The 20,036-nt window shown below is 44.7% G+C and overlaps 1 protein-coding gene across 3 annotated transcripts in view; it reads right to left on the reverse strand.

Moving 5' to 3' along the window:
• Nucleotides 1-20,036, reverse strand: part of LOC143220468 (uncharacterized) — an 89,263-nt gene that overhangs the window by 58,046 nt on the left and 11,181 nt on the right. The window contains exon 1 of one of the 3 annotated variants that reach the window (XM_076446111.1): nucleotides 957-12,865. The exons of the other annotated variants lie outside the window; for them this stretch is intronic. The gene's annotated coding sequence lies outside the window, so the exon portion shown is untranslated. Of the gene's footprint in view, nucleotides 1-956; nucleotides 12,866-20,036 lie in introns of those variants that run through there. 3 annotated transcript variants of the gene reach the window in all.

A 20,036-nucleotide genomic window follows, 5' to 3' on the forward strand; every position in this document is an offset into this window, starting at 1 on the left:
CCGCGAACGGATACCGATACTGGCGGCGATTGGCCGCGTCGAAAAAAATCGAATTGCTCGTATGTACCTGCTCCCATACCCGGTGCACGCGTTCCCTGCTCTCTTTAGAAGGGCGTGCATTATGAGCACGGCGAATCTGAAAGGATTCGAAAGCGATTCCGCGGCGGCCCGTCACGCCGGACGATCGAATCCGATTGAGATTCTCATTTCTCGATACATAGTGCGAAGATGGGTTTGTCAGTAGTCGAAAGCTATTTTGACATTTACGAGGCGTAATTTGCATTATTCGGTAGCATGTAGCTGTCGCAGCTTTATGAAAATAGCTGCATGCGCAGTTTAATGCCTGCTGTTACGCCGCATCACCCTTTCCGATAAGATTCCAAACCAACCTTATCTTCGCCCTTTTAGCCAAAGCTGAATCAAATGTTTGGCTGGACTAGGAACGGCAACGTTACACATCCGGTGACACATTTTAGAGTAGACCAAAGGTCCTTGTAAAGAATCTATATAAGGAACCCTCTCATCGAGTGGGACTCATTTTCGAGCCGTCGGTTATTTTGTAAGGACGTGTATACTGTCTGTAAGCGCGATTTCTTGTGGACAATCTGTTGGTGTGGCCTACTCAATAAACTTCAAGTTATAAAGAAGAAAAAGGATTATTTCTCGAGGGAACCCCATCCTTTCCTTCTTCACGGCATAACATTGTGAATAATGCAAATTACGCCTCGTAAACGTAAAGATAGGAAGTTTGGGGGCGACTGCGGCCTAGATTGATCTTTTATACGGAAAACCCCATTTTTGCTCCATTGAGAAATGGAAAAACGAGAGTCTACCCTTTGTCGGAGCTGACAGCGAGGAAAACGTGAATCTATTTCCAGTGCTCGACGCTCGAATGGCGCCCAACGCGAAATAATTATGAAATTTTGACTGTAGAGAATGCGAAGCATGCGTCGTACCTGAAATGTTTCGCTCGAGAATCCCCACAGCTGGCGATACTTGCGATCGCGGAAGGAGTGGCGAGCGTATCCTCGAAACGGGCGATTAACGTCATGTCCCCAGCAAGGACCAAGCACACCGAAGAGCGAGGGGTTAAACGAGGCGATTCACACGCGAAACCACGCAGCACGTAGAACAACAACGGGCCTTGTTGTTCAGAAAACGTGGCCACTAATCGCGTCAAAACACGCGTCAAGGATCATCCTGGCCGACAGCCGACAAACGGAGTGCCAGGACGAACGAACGGAGGAACGAAACCGGACAGACAAACGTGGTATGTATGTAGAGAGAAACCATGTTGATGCCTGCCGGCTTTGGATCAGGTTGAGTGAGTTGTTTCGAGCTCAGCCTTCCCCCAGCACGGCCATCTACGTGTCTACTCGTGTAAGATAATGCCGGCTACTCCGGATATCCTTCCAACGAGACTCACTCTCGTGACCGTCGTCGCGGTCCGATATTGAAATCCTGCGATGCTCACTTTTCCGGCGGTCCACCACCTAGCCAGCACTGGTCCCCCCTGTCATTTTTCACAAAATTAAAGTATTGTGGAATCTCTATAAGACGAAAATTTTGTTTACTCCCTTCTGCTGCACTTTAAGAACTTCTATAAATCGAAATAAACCTCCCTTTAACTCGAATTATTGTACACAAGCGTGGAAGCTAAACAAGCCAAATCAGCAGTAAATGTTTTACTTAAAAGTTCCGCAGAAAGATTTCGTTAAAAATACGAGATTTCAGTTCTTCCCTCGAGATTCGGCTGAATAATGTAAATCCCTAATTTTCAAGATTCAGTGATCTCTGTGCAAAATAAAAGTTTGAAATTTGCCAGCGTTTTACGAGCATCGTCTGCGCCGCGACCTGCTCCTGCATAAACGAAATAAATTAGCAAGGTGTTCGGCAGCGGCACTAATTAAGCGTGTAACGTCTCGGAAAGCATCGTATTACCGGCCCGACATAAATTGTATCTTTGTCTTGTGTATCTTGTCACGGATTCGCTGTGCGTAATTTATTTGAACGAGTTTGCGTAGCATGTATTTATTCGAGCACGGTGTTCCGTGGTCGTCGAATGAATTCATAACCGTCGGCAAGCAGCGAAGAGTTAGGCGTTCATTAAAGTCGCGGAACATTACAAACAAGCCTGGCACGTATCGTAATCACATCGTATAACTTTCTCCGTTGCTATTGTCCTTTCCAACTTCTGTTTTTACGATCCACGCGTGTTGCTGCACGCACGGGGATTATTACGTTCCTGTCGCCAAGCGGAGACCATTTATCCTGGCAATCCGGTACCCGGTGCCATTATTAGTAGTACACGTACCATTACAGGCACTGTCATCAAAAAGCTACACGCCTAAATTACGGTATTACATAAATACATGGCGCAGTCGAAATCACGATCTATACGTACAAATTCAGTATGTACCGGCTAAACTCTTTTCATTCAAGAGTCAGTAAAATGATTAGATTGTTGGTCGCACTTTATTAATGGTTGTAGCAGTGTAGCGCAATTAACCCGCGGACGTGTGGTGGAGGTTAAGGGGCTGGGCTCGTTCTCAGGATTGCGTTCTCATTTCTCGATATTGCAATTAAAGATGGACTTTTTCAGTCAAATTTTGAATTGTAAAGAAATAGTTAAAAATGCGTTTTGTACTTATGTGTACTGTATTTTGTACTTCCGCGCTCCTCAGGGTAAAAACTCACCCATTTACTATTTTCACATACAAAAAGTTTCTATCTTTATCTTCTTTCTTTTTTTTCATCGGTTATTTTACGTCGCACTTAATCCTGTTAGGATTTTTTCGTGACAGGACCTACGGTTTTTATGAGGTGGGTTCCGAACCACCTTGTGTGTGAGCACCACAGTTTAAATGGCACATGATCTTTATCTTTATCTTTAATATACATATACCTATTTTATTTATTTTAGGGATAAAGGACTTAATTATTTACATTAATTTAAGAAGAGCTTATAATTCTGGAATATTAACAATTCTTTGTAATCGATTAGGAGATGTTTACATACTGTAAAATGGTTGATCCCTTTATGGCGTGAGATGTATTTCTTTAAAATGCGACGTTATAAATGAAATAATATAATTTGTTGATTTCACGTGTAGAGCAAACATGGTGGAATTATCCTAGTCTCTTTTACGCGAGTATTCTTGAGGAGCGTATGAGGGTTAATCTCGCTATTCCGATGAGCGGACCGTGAAATCGCGGAAAGCTGGTTCTACGGACTAAGGGGTTCGAACTTCGCGGAAAGGGGCGAGGAAAAAAAATGGCCCAAGAGCCAAGCAGGTTTACGAGACGTTTATTTCCGCTCGGTTGGCGATCCACCGGCCGTATCAGAGACGCACGGTGGCAGTTGTTCGTCCGGGTCCTCGTCCCTCGTAAATCTCACTCGCGACAGGACTTAAAGGACACGAACGTCGCGCGATTGAGTTATCGGGATCCTCGCCGCATTTCACCGACGAAATTGGTCCCTTCGGTTGACTTCTGACACCGAGGCGATTAGGCCGCGTGATTAATCGCGCGGGTCTCGTCTCGTTGCTCGACATTAAGGGCACACTTGTTTGTTGAAGCTAAGTAGAACCGCGAGCACGTACCGGAGATTTATTTTCGCAAACGGGCGGCTGGCGATTCAGCGATCGCGATCGATAGATTCGCAGGCTGGTGCTAACTATTATTCAATGAGACGTGTACTTGAATATTTCTACGCTAGACAAGACAATAAAAAAGACAGCGAACGTTGTTCTCCAGGAAACGGAGGAACGATCCCCAAAGAAAAGAGCCCAAGGTGCTTCATTCCCGAGATGTTTCTGCATATTGACGTGCTCGTTAACCAGGAGTACTCATGCGAACCCGTAGCTGGAAGTTACAAGAATTGGTAATGATAGACACGCCTCGAACAAGTCGGAAAGTATCAATTTTCGCAACGGTGAACTAGGCGTGGAAAGATCGCGTTCCGCGGTTCTATGAATTTCAATTCCAGCTGGGTTGATGTTTGAGATTAACACGCCACTTGTTTAGCGAAACGCTACCACGCAACGGAAAAACGTTTATTGTCTTTCTAATTTCTATCCCGGCCTGGGAAAAAAACGCTTCGCGAAGTTAAAAAGTAACATATACTTAACCGTAACAGCTCTAGAGTCAAATGACGGGTTTCGGATTTCTTATCTGGAAATTGTTGAAATTACGAAGACACTTCCTCTCCGCGAAGGAAATGGTTGAATACGTTTCTAAATGATCGTCGGAATGTTAAATGTCACGAATGAGATAAAATGCTGGTAGCGAACGCGCTAAATATCGCCGCCGTCCTTCGGAGTGTACTTTTTACAGGGAAAACACCGTGCTCCCTGAACACAAACAAGCCACGAACCGGAGACCGCGTGCGGAATAACAAATCACCCGACAGAACTGACGATTAGAGATTTCGATCACGCAACACTTGATCCTTCGTCGCGACTTATCCAGCATCGATGTGCCCGACATCCTCGAGAACGCGTTACAGGAGAGGCCGTCTCAGGGGAAACCTGAGACGCTGGGTCCAGTCTGTCTCGTGTACGGAGCTCGGTATCGTAGCATAACAGGTACATACACACCTGAACAAGTTGCCGGTGCTCTCGTTTGAGGCGGCGATGTGTACTTAAGCAGACCGAGTGACCGTGTCCCGTGCTGTAACTGGTAACTCATCGGAGGATAGCCATCTGTTCCGCGGACGCGCAGGACACGCGTATCAATTCGCCCCTTCTTCGATTCTACTTGTTCCAAAAGATTCTACATAATACATAAGGTAAAGGTACCAGTAGTTGACCATTTTACAAGAAAAACATAAAAAATAAGATTTTTATAAGCTGTACACTTTTGATGAAAGTGAACCTCGGATGCCATACCATCTGTTGGTTAAATTTCAAAACAATTGCATACTGTCTTCAGGCATCGACTCTCGCTATTTGATGACGGAGCAAGTGGTTACTATTGTTCGCGTGGAAAACTTCTCTTAACTGGTCAACTTTACTAGTACCTTTACCTTAATGACTGACAGTTGAATTTGAATTTCTGAGTGTGATCGGTGCCCTTAAACTTGCTTCGAGCAGAGTTCGCGCAATTCGCTGGCAAGAAGCCTTTAAGCCGAACCTTAACGCGTCAAATATTTGCACGCGACGACGAAGAGCCGGAACGGCGCGGCTCGGCGCGGCTCGGCGCGGTAAATGTCATTTCGAATTTTTCGAAAGCAACAGCTCCATTCTCGGCCAATGGCCGAGTGACAATAGCTTTAGCGACGACGTGCATTGAGATAATAATTGGCTGTACAAACGGCGAGCCCGATGCCTCGCCATCGTCCGTTTATCGATGGACAGTTTCTCACAGCTCAGTCCTAGAAGAGGCCACCGATAATTGTACTAATGCGACCTGTTTGCCGACTTCGTTTCCCCGAGGACTTGAGGGAACCGCTTTGATGGATTCGTGCAACCATGCGGCGAGGGATCGAAACCGAAACAGCTTTATACAATCGGGAACGGTTCTACAAAAGAAAGCGACGGGACTTTAATTAAGATAAAAGGAAATCCCGTGCAGAGGCGTCAAAATGAAACATTTCGAGCGTCCAGCCCTTTCCCGTGTTGTTTACTCGGCTTATCGGGATTCGTTCGCGCGGCGACAGTCGTTCACGCTGTGGGAATTTCCCACAATCTGATCCTTGAACGGAAACGATAACTATTGTACTAATTCTCCGGGGATCCTCTTCTCGACCCGTTTGTTGTCTTACGCTCGTGGGGAGGGCCAGGGGAATTTTTAGAATCTTTGTCCGAGCACCGGAGCGCAGTCCCGAGCTTCGGAAAACGTTGAAAAAAAATGTCTGCAACTCGATTCAAAGTAAAAGTACATGTTACATTGTTTTCTGTTCTTTATCTTTCAGTGACGAAGTTTGACAGCTCAGCTTTGCAACAACCGCGAGATCCCAGTTCACGATCAACGTAATCACGACTTTTAACGCTAACATGTTAAAAAGCGACGAGTTAGCTGTGTTGACACGACACTTACCACGGCCGAAATTCCTTTAAACAGTTCTAATTTATACGGACACATTGCTCGACAAACAAAGCTATACATATGTACTTTCTCGGCGTACTGCCACGACGACCGCTCGAAATCTCGTTAAACTTTAATCGCTACAGAATCCTGTGAAAAAATGATTGAAAATGTAGGTGCATAATCGGTCGAGTGGGTGTTAAGTAATTCGACGAGGTTAACTTTATAACTGCGCGCGGAACGATCTGTAGCGGTTTATTACTCGTTAACGATCGCAACGTGGTTGCAGTTGCAGTAATACATACATAGTATGTATGTGATCTCGTTCGAGCTGCACCCTTCGAATACGCGACACGTATTCGATAATTCTCATACACCCGGTAGCTGCGAGATATGCTTTATGAAGACAGATTTAGTAACAATCGGCTGCATCAGGTAGCACCGGTTAAAATGTCAAACGTAGAGCGCAGTCACGCTCCAGAAGAAATATATACGCGGTCTTTAATGGCGGGTAAATGGAGCCGTGTTAATGAGTCATAAGTTATAATGAATTCTGGCGCCAGCATTAATTCCCGGCTAATCTGATCGCGGTCTTTTCAACCGCATTGCTCCGCTTGTCGTAAAAAATAAATCCGGACGGTTATAAAGCATCGGAATCCAGGTGTTCCATTTCAGTTATATGCGCAATTAAACACGTTGTTCGCGGACAGAAGAAAACATTTCCACAGATCATTGTAGAAAATACAGATTGCTAGGACCGTGTAACTATAGGTTCTCCGTTTTACGAGTACAATTAATGGGTTTCTTAATGGAGACTTAACCGGGGACGAGAGCTCGTTGCGTACTAAAAACGCCGCAATCAAGATAGTGTAACTGTCGGCTACGTACAAATCAATTGAAATTGGTAGGGGCATTAAAGATCAGCGGAAAAATTTTATTAACTATAAAATCTCTTTTAATCGAATTCTAGCGCGATGTACCCGGTACATATGTCTACGGTGAACCCCTTAACAACTTTACCAGCAATCAAGCTGAAATACCGTGTCACTAATGATCACTTTTAGATCCCTTAGATCATAACGAAATGTGTTAAACTGCGGATCTTCGTGCATTCACGAAGAAATTGGTTATTTCATTCCTGCTTCCCACGATAAACGCAGTCTACATATGTACTTGTATTAGTAGAAAGATTTGCTTGAAATTTCCGGTGCACAGTGGTTTGTGCAATTCGAGAACTTCGTAACCGGCTTGAATTGCAACGCGAATGAAGGTTTTGTAAACAAATTTGTGCGACGCCGTAAATCTTTGACGGAATACATACATAGAGCGTTGCGGCCGTCCGAGCCGTAAAATACCTTTAACGACCATAATGTAACTAGAGTCGCGATCGTAATTGTCATCGAATAAATACGGTTGTACGAGTTCCACGCGAGCCGAAGGTGCCCGCGGCATCTCTGTCAAAGATCCGTTTATCTAATAAACGTTCGTAAATCACGCCCGGACGCTATTACACCGACCTAAAAGCTTTCCAACGCACCGATCGGTCCCGGAGATAGGATCGAAACAATTGATTCGTCGAATTGGTAATCTGACGTTACCTGGAGATCGTTCGTGCGCTGATCCTTTCGGGGACCAGCCTTCGATTCGCCCGAAATCCTACATACATATTCATATATTTTTTAAGAAGTTAGAGTAATTAGTCTACTGCTTCATGTGAAAAGGAATTTTTCGAAAAATTGCAATTGGTCGTAATTGTGAATATTTAAATCTCTACAGGCCCTCCAACATTTAAATCTCTAACCAATTGGTCGGAATTGTAGAGAACATTTTAAAAATACGTTTTGTACTTATTCACCTTAGACACCTCGAATGAAAATGAGAGAAGCGAAAAGAGTTCGGAATGTCCTTCCGCCGAATTTCGGAGAGGTTCGTGAATGGCCCCCGTTGGCCAATTTTATGGCGGTTAAGGGTTAAGGGTCCGCGGAAAGTGGTTCGGAGGCTGGCGAAACGGTGAATGGGACGGGAAAAGTTTTACGGTCGCAGGAGCTGTCGACGAATATTTACAAGCTCGGGACAACGGACACCGTGTCCGCATGAGTCCGTCACACGTGTTCGCCGATACTCGGCGGCGCGGCGCGGCGGGTAACGTTATGCAATTTTATGACGAACAGAATTCTTTCACGCTCCCGGGCAGCTCCGTCTAAAGTGAGAAATGCCCGCTGCGCGTCTCCCGATTAGCATACTAATACAGAGAGGATAACTGTACACGTATTCGCGGAGGAATCGTCGTTTAACCGACGGCGACTCCCTCGGAGAATTTATCAGGATTTCTCCGAGTCCTAAATCTAAATCGCCAACGCTCTCGAACGCCGTACGGGACACGTCAAATAAATCGTTTTGGCCCTTTACACTGTGTGGTGTCCCCCGGTCTGTTCGCGCGACGCCGCGCGGCTCTGGAGATTACGAAGAGAAATCGGGATGCCGTCACCTGAAGCATTCTTGAGCAAGTTCTCCTCGACGGACATTATCCTTGGGAGAAAACCTCGGGATCTCCGCCTCGAAATTCATTAAGTTCAATATTTCGGCCGGTGATCACCTTCCCAGTGGATTATAAATTTGAAATCGAGACCTGTACACCGTACACGGCTCGATTAATTAAAAGTCAACGTGTCCTGATCATTACACAGCCCGTCGAAGTCTGACGCGAATTATTCATTAGCCGGCGTACTTGTGCGTGTACATATGTATTTTGCCTTCGAATTATCGGACACCGACCACACGCTGAATCCTAAACCTGCGTGGAACGCTCGTATTTGCAGTGTACACAAGACGCTCGGGAAACATTCGAGACGTATTATTTTAGAAAACAACCACTCCACTGTAGACCGTGGCAGAGGGGATCGTTCATTAAACACGCTGAATTATATTTCCGATTGACTCGACGAATCTGCAGTGAATAAATTGTTCGCTTTCATTGAAAATTATTCGTAGAAGTCATCCTAATTGTATCAGGTCGTTCATGTTTATAGCGGAACCTAATGTGAAGGCTTGCATTTATATCCGTTCTTATTTCAAGGACCGTAAGCTATCTATGTGAATCATATTAGAGGATCCCATTTAAGGATCTGATGAACTTAAATAAGAAAAGAATATCCGGTCGTCAAGTATGAAATTTACAAAGAAAACGCAAACCTCTTGACATTTGTCAAGTTTCATACTTAACGATCTGATCCATTGTACATACTTTCAAAGAACTCACTCTGATGTTACATCCTCGACTAAGGCAGCCGACACTATTGGAGTACATAATCGGTTCGGAGCGAAGGCCACGGATTCGGCAGGTGCAACGGATCCTGGGAGCATGATCTGCAGCCTCGGGTCAGAGTCTGCGGATTCTGCCATTATTCTTCCGCGAGAGCCGAAATTACGGACAGTGTGAACGAAATGAGCCGATAATGTCGGAACGCACATAGCTTCGAGCCACGGGATTCGGTGACTTATCGTGCGATGCTAATCAGCTTCACCGGATGTAGGTGGTTCGGCCAATTACGCGAGACCGCGGCGGGGATAAAGAATGGCCGGATAAAAACATTGCCCATAGATGTACAAAAGCTAGGAAAAATGTAAACAGTGAATTTTTCACCATTCAGCAACTCCGGACGAAACTGTCGCGATTAAAACAAATTCGTTGACAAACGACCGTTCCTCGAGGTCTTACGAAACCGTCGTGAAAATGATGTTGGACTTTCGCGAACGAGAACATGCATATGTATCTCCCGGCAGCAGGTGAATATTCGCCGGATCATAATTCAGCATCGGATACCGCGAAACAGGAACTGGATAAGCGACCCGTATCTACTAATTACGCGTCTATCAAGCGTCGTACATGTGTTTAATTGATGTTGCCCGCATCAACGGGGTATGCACCAATGAGGAATTATGCCAATTAGAAAAATTAGCGTTACACGCATGGCTAATGAATCTCCCCCCGCGGTCAATTTCCTGATTTGCATAGCCTACACACATCGCGTTCTGTCAAGTTCGCGGTCGGGTATCGGTTGTTCGGTTCCACGGCCGATTCATCAAACGGAATTTTATTATCGACAACCAGCAATAATAAAGACGGTCTTATTTATGCATTTCCTGGTAGCCGAACTTGTTTACACGAGTGAAATCGCTTGACTGGACCGAGCGCCGATTAAACCTGAGCCGGAGACTTCGATGCTCGGCGGAACGATGATACGCCTCGTGTCTGCTGTCCTTATTTTATGTTATCGAGTGCTCGGAACACCCCGCGCATTTATTTATCAGCGGGAATCGCGTCCGAGCAATACATATACCTTATTGCAATCTATTTTTATCCGAGTACATTTTTTCATACGTTTCACGGCTCGGTATAAGATACGCTTCTCCACGCAGTTCCCGAGATATTTAGATAGCGTCTATTGTCCGACAACTAGATTCGCTTCAGCGGCAGAATGGTTTAATAAATCGTACGGTATCCCGTTAATGGCGTGTAACATTGGCTATGAATGTACGCCGCACTGGAGATAAACCTCCTCCGTGGGGAACGTCGACAAGAATAATGATCATCGTTTGTAAGACTCTTGTATCACTTCTTAAATCATTTACTACGCTGCACCTGAAGTAGGCCCTCGTACATGGCGTATATCTCTCACGGAAATCCTACCACCGCGCTGTTACGTACGTATTAGGTTGTTGCATACGAAATGTCCGATTTTTAGCAGTGACATTAAACAAACGCGATCTTGTACCCAACGTATTCTATTCTATAAATTTCAAGTTTAATTCTTTTCAGATTGTATTCACGTTTTCATTTACAAGATTGTTATCTTGGTTTTGTAGTTCCTGTTTACCATCAACGACTAGTACGTTAATTAATAGACTGCGGATTTTATGCATTTATGACAAAAATGGGTATCTGTAATATAAAATAGTGGACATTTTAAAAATATTTATGGACATAAATAAATTCATAAGATAATTAAAAGGAGAATACAATTTTTATTTGGCTCCTGTGTCCTGCAATCAATGCAAACATTTTTTATTTTGCATAAAAATCCGCAGTCTATTACTTAATCACCAGATTTTCACCAAAAATCACATAAAAGTTATTTCTCCAGACATGTACATACAAGGAATACACGATAGTCGCGCGTTGGTTGACGTTGGAATAAACTTGTGTAAAACTGTACATCTAGATTAAAATTGAACATAGTTTATTTAGACTTTGCGTGGTGCTTATTATAACATGTGCTCTAATAAAGATATTTAAATCATTTCGTATGAAATGTTTTCTAAGAATTGCATTTTAAAATCGGACATTTCATATGCGACAACCTAATACATATGTAGATACATGTCGTTTGTCGCATAGTGGTCTATTCCTACTATATCGCTGACCTTATGACCCACTCCTAAAATATTCGCCAGTTCATTTCCACCGATTCCCATCTCATTAATCTCCGCGTCCTCCGAGACCTCGTTTCGGCGGGGAATAAATTGATCGGAAGCTGCTCCTTATCATTTTCACGGTGTCCGTTAATGCATTAAACCGTCGTAAATTGCACGGTGACGTAATAACGGCCCTTCCGCGCGGAACAACACGACGGCGAATAATAAATAATAACGTTCGCCGGGATGTGCCGCGCTGCCAAGCGACCGTGGCCAGGCGTTTGCATAAAGCGGCCGTAATTTCGCCTTGTCGAAACACCATAACCGCGCTAGCGTTAAACGAGGCGTGCCAAAACATCGCATTGTGCCGCGCGCCGCGGCGTGGTGAATCGCCTTTACGGTGCGGCGCGGCTTATCGTAACTGCCGCGTAAAGAACCATAACGCCTCGATCATTCCGATCATGAAATCACCGCTAATTGATTGGTCTCCCCGCGATAGACCAAAGGTGGCTTGGCCAGCTACTTATTATTTACAGAAGCCACTGGGGCTCCGCTGCAGTATGAGTCATATTTAGCATTTCTTTCTCTCTACGTAGCAACCTCGGTAAATCATTTTGAAAAATCTGTATTCTTTCAACGATGTTAGAAAATCGTTCACGGATAACCATAACGTTAGCAAGACTGTATTATCGGCATCACAGGTACTTTGCACCTTGCATATCCGGTAAATGAATGATCGGTGGGAAACGGCGCTGCGCGGCGATTTGGAAGCGATCGAACCGCGCGCAGCTTTCACTTTTCCGTATCGATTTTCCTCGATCACCCCGGCAGTTAGCCACCAGCAATCGCGGCTCGCGATCTATTCTCCGCGGTGTGTTATTTAATGCTCGAAAAATCGTCCGCATTGCCGACGATAACTAGTTGCGCTAGAAGGTTGAACGTAACGAGCACTATCGGCCGGCCCGCGTAATGGCACCTCTCGTGTAACCTCGAAACTCGTAAACTCGCCGCGAACGTCTTTATAATAATCACTTTACCGCTCCTCTGTTGCGTGCGCTCTCGCTGTCGAGCCATCGCATCGGCCGCTTCGCGCCATTTCATTCACACCTTTTGCCACTGTAGTTCGCCGACGACCAACTTCGTTCCAGGGTACATACATGTTAAATAGCCAGTAAAAGCTAAATGAATAATATGTTAGTGTTCTCTCGGAGCAACGGTTCGATCAACTAATTGCGAAAAAGCAAATTTTGCACGTTAACTTAAACTTTCGACGGTTTGATCCATGTGTGGATCCTTTTCAAGAAAGTAGAAAAACTGCGTCTGAAAAAGATTTCATAATGCAATAAACAAAAACTTTAAAATTTCTGTGAAATCGGATTGCAATTCTGTATCAAAATACTGTATTAAATTTTACTTACTTGCTCTATGGAAATCTTAAAAACAGTATGTAGCTTGTTTGACGACATGAGAACAACATGTGTTAATACATTTCAATTCCGTTTTTAAGATTTCCATAAAGCAAGTAAGTAATTTAATACTGTATTTTGATACAGAATTGCAATCCGATTCCACAGAAATTCTAAAGTTTTTGTCTATTACATTATGAAATCTTTTTCAGACGCAGTTTTTCTACTTTCCAATTGAAAAGTATCCACACATGGATCGAAACGTCGAAAGTCTAAGTTAACGTGCAAAATTTGCTTTTTCGTAATTAGTTGATCGAACCGTTGCGCCGAGAACACTAACATATTGTTCATTTAACAACCATACGATCGATAATTCAAACAATATTTAGTAAAAACTAACTTGCAGAAAGGAGTAGGAAAACTATTTTGTTCGATTCAATTAAGCTATTAACGTGCACGCCACGAAAGAAAATATTGCATTTTGTATCCGCTGTCTATTCATCAGTAGACAGCGGATCTTTATACAAAATAAAAACTTTCTGCCTGATTCGCAACAAACTGGAGCGAAATCGATTTACCTTCTCAGTACATTTAATAGGTTGAAAATTATATAACAGAATTTTTCAATTGTTGTAATGTTTTTACTGTTTTAAATTACACCTACTGATTTTTGTCACGAATGCATCAAATCTGTGTATTTGTCAAATATTCTAAGTAAAATAGTTGGGTAAAGAAAGGTGTGAAGGCTCACCTTCGACAAAGCCGACGAACTCATTAGGAAGCACGTGGCGCATCAATCACGAGGTGGTTGAAACGTCGACGAAGGTTACAGTCTCGCGCAAACTACATATACATTACTATACAAGAAGCTCGCACGCGGCGCGGCGCGGCGCGGCGACGCGTGTCAACGCACCGCGGTGCGTCGCTCTTCGTGGAATGTCCCTTTTGCAGTCAATTTTCAAATTACATCGCGGTCTGCGGTTTCGTCGATCATTGACTTCCGTGCGACGCGTCGCCAATGGAAATTCGAATTTGCTTGAAGACGCGTTTCGCAGCGGTGACCGTCGAAATACATGAATATCAATTGCACGGCGCGGCGGCACGTAGAACGCATTCTACGGTAAAACGTCGCACGCGTTTCTCCCCGTTTTCTCGCATCGTCCGCGCCCGGAAATAACGCGTTTCTCTTCCCGTTTTATCTGAAATCTTCATCTCCGCTCGAGAGATTTCTACCACGAACGCCCGGTTTTATTGCAAAACGTTTCATTTATACCGAAACGTTCTGTAGCGATAACTATCTTTGTCCTCATTCTAGCTGAAAGCACACCGTGTTCGGTTCGTTAGTAGAAATTCGTATTCCTATATCCAATATTGTCTGATATTGGAATACGAATTAGTAATAATCCATGTTGATACTCCACCCAATTAGACGAGGTAACATCGAGATTCGTATTCCGTGTCCGCTCCCTAGAGAAATTCTCTAGTGGACCTTTAATCCCGTATCTTCAAGGAGATCAGCAAGGGCGTACGAACGCTCGTCATTCCCCAGACTCCAGACGAAACTGTATAAATCACTCGGCCGGGTCAGAAACGACCGCCGATAAGATTACTCGAATAGTTCGGCATGCCGTTTGTACGTGTTCTCGAGCCGCCGATTAACAATTAAAATGCCGTTTACACACAACGGTTTACCGTCTTGGCGTACTTAACGTAAATATGGCTAACCATTTCGAATTCGTTTATCAGTACATAAAAGTCATTCAGAACGGACAAAAAAGCACAGTGCATTTTTGTGACATTCTACTCGACGCCACGCTGAATCGGTAAGGTGAAACTTGAGCGAGTAAATATTTTTCTCCGAACTATGCTGCACGGTACGGGTCGAAATGGGTTAATACCGAAAGATCGAATATTCTTGACCGACCCGTTTGTGCGGTATCTATATATTGTGGTAAATTATAGAATAAAGCAGTCGGCGGGGTCGTTTTTATTTTTTGTTCGCAGCGAGGCTGGCCAGCTAGGCCCGATCTTTATCTGAACGCCGACGAGAAAACTACCGGCGAATATACGGCGGCGATTCGTTATTACGTTGCCCAAGCGAAATAACTCTATTTCAGAAAAGTCGCTCGCTGATCGTTAAGCCACCTGAAGGCGCGCTAATTGCAGATATTGAAATCGACACCGTGGACCGGGTCGACGCACCGGGCGCCGATTAATTACTAACGTTCAATTAAATTCATCGCGGTGGCCAATCGCGCATAAACCTCCACTTAGCCGTCGTCGCCCGGCCCGCCCCGCCCCGCCGCTGCGCTGTTGCACTAGAAAAATGATACCCGGTCTAAACCGCGTATGTACTTCGCGCGTTTCGAAACAAATTATGATCTTGACGCCCGCAGGATGACTGATTCCGTATCGGTGTGTGTACGCGAGCAAGCGCCTGTGTACGCCGCCGCGCCGCGCCGCCCCGGTTTTTCATGCGACGCCGTTTCATAATTCGCCACTGTAAAACGATCGCCGAGCATAAAAGCTTCGATATCGTGTTTCCTGGTGGGAATATCGATGCCATTATTAAAGACCAACCGAGCGTGTCCCGTTAAAAACGTGCTAATTGTTTATCGTTTTCCTCCGACACACAAGCACGTTTCTGTAAAGTCTGCAATATACAGTCGGTGTACATACAAAGTATTCGTACACATTAAAAAAACGAATTACTTTTTCAAAATTGGACCCAACAGCTTGAGTTTCTTTTCAGACGTTAGAAGGATCAGTTTACTAGCTAATGTGTAAATATTAACATTTTTTTAAAATTGTTATTGGTCGCGATTGCGAAGGAAATAGTAAAGGTCACGATTTTTAAATTTGTTATCTGTACCTGTAATGAATATTTAGAAGGCGCCTCTGGTAGGTCTAAGTCAGTTATATGTATACTTGGACAAAGTTTCATCGAAATCGATCAAGGATGTTACGAAATATGTACTTGGTACACCGATTGTATTGTCCGTATAGTAATTTCTAGACTGCGGATGTTTATGCATTTCCCAATCTTTGTCGACAAATTTTAAGAAAGTGGAATTCAATAAAATCCTATTTTTAATCGGGGCAGCTCCTTTGCAGATCGAAAACACATGAAAATTGTACAAAATTCTGTCGAATTTCATATTCTAGCCTTTTCGAGAAGCTAAAAAAGGTCGACCGATCTCGTTTCATTTAAACCTACTCATGTTTGACAACGAAATCATGAACATTTATAACTGTAAACTAAGCTGTCTTGCACGATATCGATTTTGAAGAACCGTAAACGTAGGGGACCCGTTCCCGAATCTCTTCGCATACGATTTTGACACGGATTCCTCGGGATTGTTCGGGAGACGCGCATCACGAATCGTCAAGAGAAAGTGTCCACAAAACGGAATCGTAATGCCTAAAGTGTATGTCACTCGCGACCTCGCATCAAATCAAGCACCCGGTACTCAAATCCGAGTACATACCACCACCTGTGTCATCGAGTGCTTGTTGGCCGTCGCTCACGGATACGTGTCCCTTTGTAATCTGGGCAAACACCATGCATGGTTTTGAAAAAAGCTGCGGACGTACGGAAACAGATGTACCGAATGTTTCGATACTTTACTGTACGGCGTACGGTATTATTCTCGGTTGAAAACCGGAGCTGTGGTGGCACGTGCGATCTTCCGCGTAATTAACGTTAGGTTGAATAACGCGATTGTTTTACTAGATTTTTAATTTTGGAACCAACATTTTCGAAGGACATGCGAAGTAAACTTTTTAAAATTAAATTTCATGTAATTTATAACTAGACTGCGGATCTTTATGTAAAATAAAAAATGTTTGCATTGATTGCCAGACACAGGAGCCATATAAAAATTTCATTCTTCTTTTAATTATCTTATTAAGCTGAAAACAATACATCGATGTCCTTAAATATTTTTAACATGCCCACTGTTTTAAATTGTACGTTCCCATATTTGTCATAAATGCATAAAATCCGCAGTCTATTTATAACCCTGAAACTGTGAGACTTTCATTTTCCAAATGCGAAACACAACCATAAAATCGTAATTAAAAAAACACTATTTGATCAAGTTTGCACATTTTCGAGAGGGCCGTAGCACCGCGATGATTTCTTTTTAACAGCACATGGCCGGTGACGTTCGCCAGGCGAACCAGCTTCCGAATGTGTCCTCTCGAAACATTTTTTCGGAGTGTTCCTAATTAACTCGGGAGACGCGTGTCTCGCTAATTGTCACGGATACGTGTAAACTCGTTCAATTTGTTCAAAATCCAGTTTCTTAATTGGACCGGGCTTGTGGTCGGCATCTCGCAAAGAGGAAAACATCAGCTTTCAATCCAGCGTCGTTATTATTTTTACGTTCGCCGAGTCAGTTTAAACGCGATGTCGGGGCGCTGCTCGCTCGGAATTGAACGTGGGTAGTCTAAGATCAAGGTTGCCTGCATTTTCTCTGCAATTCCGACCAAGTGCAATTTTTCCGAAATTTTTTTCCCGCGTTACATGGTATGGTCCAATATTTAAAAAGCTGTAGATTCCCGGAAATAAAAACGAAAAACAGGGACGACGATACATGTGGCACACGGTTGGCTTCGCGGTCGGGACTCGCACGGCTGTCGGCTTAAAACGTGAAGGCCGATAAGCAGGCGCGACCAAACGGCGGGAATTTCGCGGGCCGGGTCCGTTCGTCTCGACGGACCCGACTGTCACGCCGCGCCGCGCCGCGCCGCCGACGCATGACTAATCCTGACAGTTACAAAAGCTATTTCCGTCGATCGCCGGTGATCGACTTACCGACGACGCTAGTAATTAACGCGACGCCTCGCACCGACGACGATCGCCGGAAAAGTCGGTGTACCAGAACTCTCTCCGGTCGCCGCGCCGGACAGACGACGACGGCCATGATCGAGCTCGACCAGCTAATTTATCTCGTTAATTGCCATGGTAATCGACCAATCGGAGGATATCGTCGGCCACGTTCGATCCGCCCAGTCATTGGTCCACGCCAAACGCAGTTAACGGTAGACCAACTGGTACCGTAACCGTCGATCTACCCGACTCGGAAACTTTCGACAGCGGATCCGACATGTTCCTTGCGTAATTCTCCGCGTTCGGTCAACTTTTCGCTGGGCGAGAGGCTTCGACGAATTCTCGCGTTTCTTTAATTAAACGTCATACCCGATCGGATAAGCTTCTCGATTTATTCGTTCGCAAGCTGATCGTCTCGTCTAACCTCGTCATTTTGATTTTCTTGCGGTCCGATTACATATAAAGAGGTTGAGGTTGCAGTATCTAAAGACGGATTAAACGATTCTGATACGGTTCGCATAAGTGCTGTGATCCTGTAGCTATCAAACAGAAGGAACTAAACCCTATCGTGTCCATAGAGACACGCGAAACGCGGCAGACAATGCTATCGATTGCGTAAAGGTCATTGCTTTTCAATTATGACTGCAATCTCTCTTGTTAAGTGTTATCGGTACACTCGATTCGTTAAAAAACGCCACCGGTTCAACTGATAATTTTCTGCCCGAGGAAAACGGAGGGAAAATGTCGAAATGCTCAAGGTCCAAGGTACTCGAGCTTTTTCCAACAAACGCGAGAACAGAGTGGATCGATAGAGTAACCACGTTCCGCAAAGTTCTCGACAGAACTGGGGAAAACCGACGAAAACACCATCGAACCGATTCGAATCGGGTTCGACCGATACCTCGAACCTTTTACCTGCGACAAACGGGAAAATACCGAGAAACACTATCGGCCAACTCTTTATCGAGCATTCCGCAGATAAGACGAGCCCTCTATCGGTTCTCTGCGACGTGTGGCGCCCGTGTATGTAGATTTGAACGCGGTCGCTCGGCAATAATGCAAGTGTCGTCGTACATCGCCGTTTAAACAACCGTTACCGCACGTGAAAATTTTGATAAAGCGCTCTCGTGGACCACGACACCTAAAAAAAAGTACAGCATCACTGGTTTTTTTCAATCGAGAACGAAACGCAGTTCTGTGGGACAACCTAATACATACATACATACATACATACATACTGTGAAGAATTTACGAGCCGAATAAACTCCTCCATCACCATAATCGGTGTGTACAACATTATGAATAATCTAGCCTGACCTTTATTTGCAGACTGTAAACATGTTTCCAGTTGGCCACATTATTAAATGGATACAATCCATTAGCGGCAGTGCGCCCGAGGTCGACCGTCCATTTGCCGTCAGTCTCTAAGCAATTATGCCTGTAGTTCCGAAAAAGTATGTATGTATCTTGGCCTTTCATCTACAACTAAAAGTTAAATCTGGGGGCCATCGGAGAGAGAGGTTCTCTCATAAAACAAGAGTTTCAAAGGACCAAGATACTCCTCGCGCTCCTTGTGTAACAGCAAACACGTTTTCAGCAGTTTTCGGTTACGTATATTGAAAGACCCATTAGCGGAACTGTGTAGTCACAGGAGGACGACGTTAAAACATTAACAAAATGTCTTCGGCACCCTGTGTCCTTGACTCGGCTGCAAAATTCGCTGGCTAGGACTAGGAGCACTGTTCAGGAGGTACGCGAACAAGAGAACGGTCAGGGACCGTAGTCGTAAATCAACTTTTGCCCGAACGAACTTTCCTAATTTCGTTGCAGCAGTCGGTGGAGCAGCGATCGGCGGGAGTTCAAAGCCAGGCTTTTCCGGAAATAGGTGTTATTTGGACGACGACAGCTAGTGGTAGCAGAGTAGTCCCATTCTCGATGCGTAGCCACTCGAGGCTCGCGTGGTTCCCTCCCCAAATCCCAGTCGGGAAACGGGAAACGGGAAACAGGGGACCAGGGTTGGCTAGAGTAGCTCTGCTACGTTTCAAATGTCCCGGGCTCCTCGGGCGCATTTCTGTATAAACAGGAACGGAAATACACACCGATCCAACAACCGCGCGGCTCCATTCAGAGAGCGCGTGGTTAGCTTCATTCACAGCTACCCCCACCCCTTTCTCTCCCGGCTATCTCACTCTTACTCGCATCCGAGCAACCACCACCTATCCGCCAGACACGCGGGGAACGTGCCTAAACAACCGGCGCGCTTAGATCATTCGAAATTAGATGGACAGTGCCGAGAGGATGGTCCCTGCATACTGTATACGTCCAACGCACGGGCGGAAGTCGACGCGAGAACG

Source organism: Lasioglossum baleicum, chromosome 2, assembly GCF_051020765.1.
Source record: "Lasioglossum baleicum chromosome 2, iyLasBale1, whole genome shotgun sequence".
Lineage (NCBI taxonomy): Eukaryota > Metazoa > Arthropoda > Insecta > Hymenoptera > Halictidae > Lasioglossum > Lasioglossum baleicum.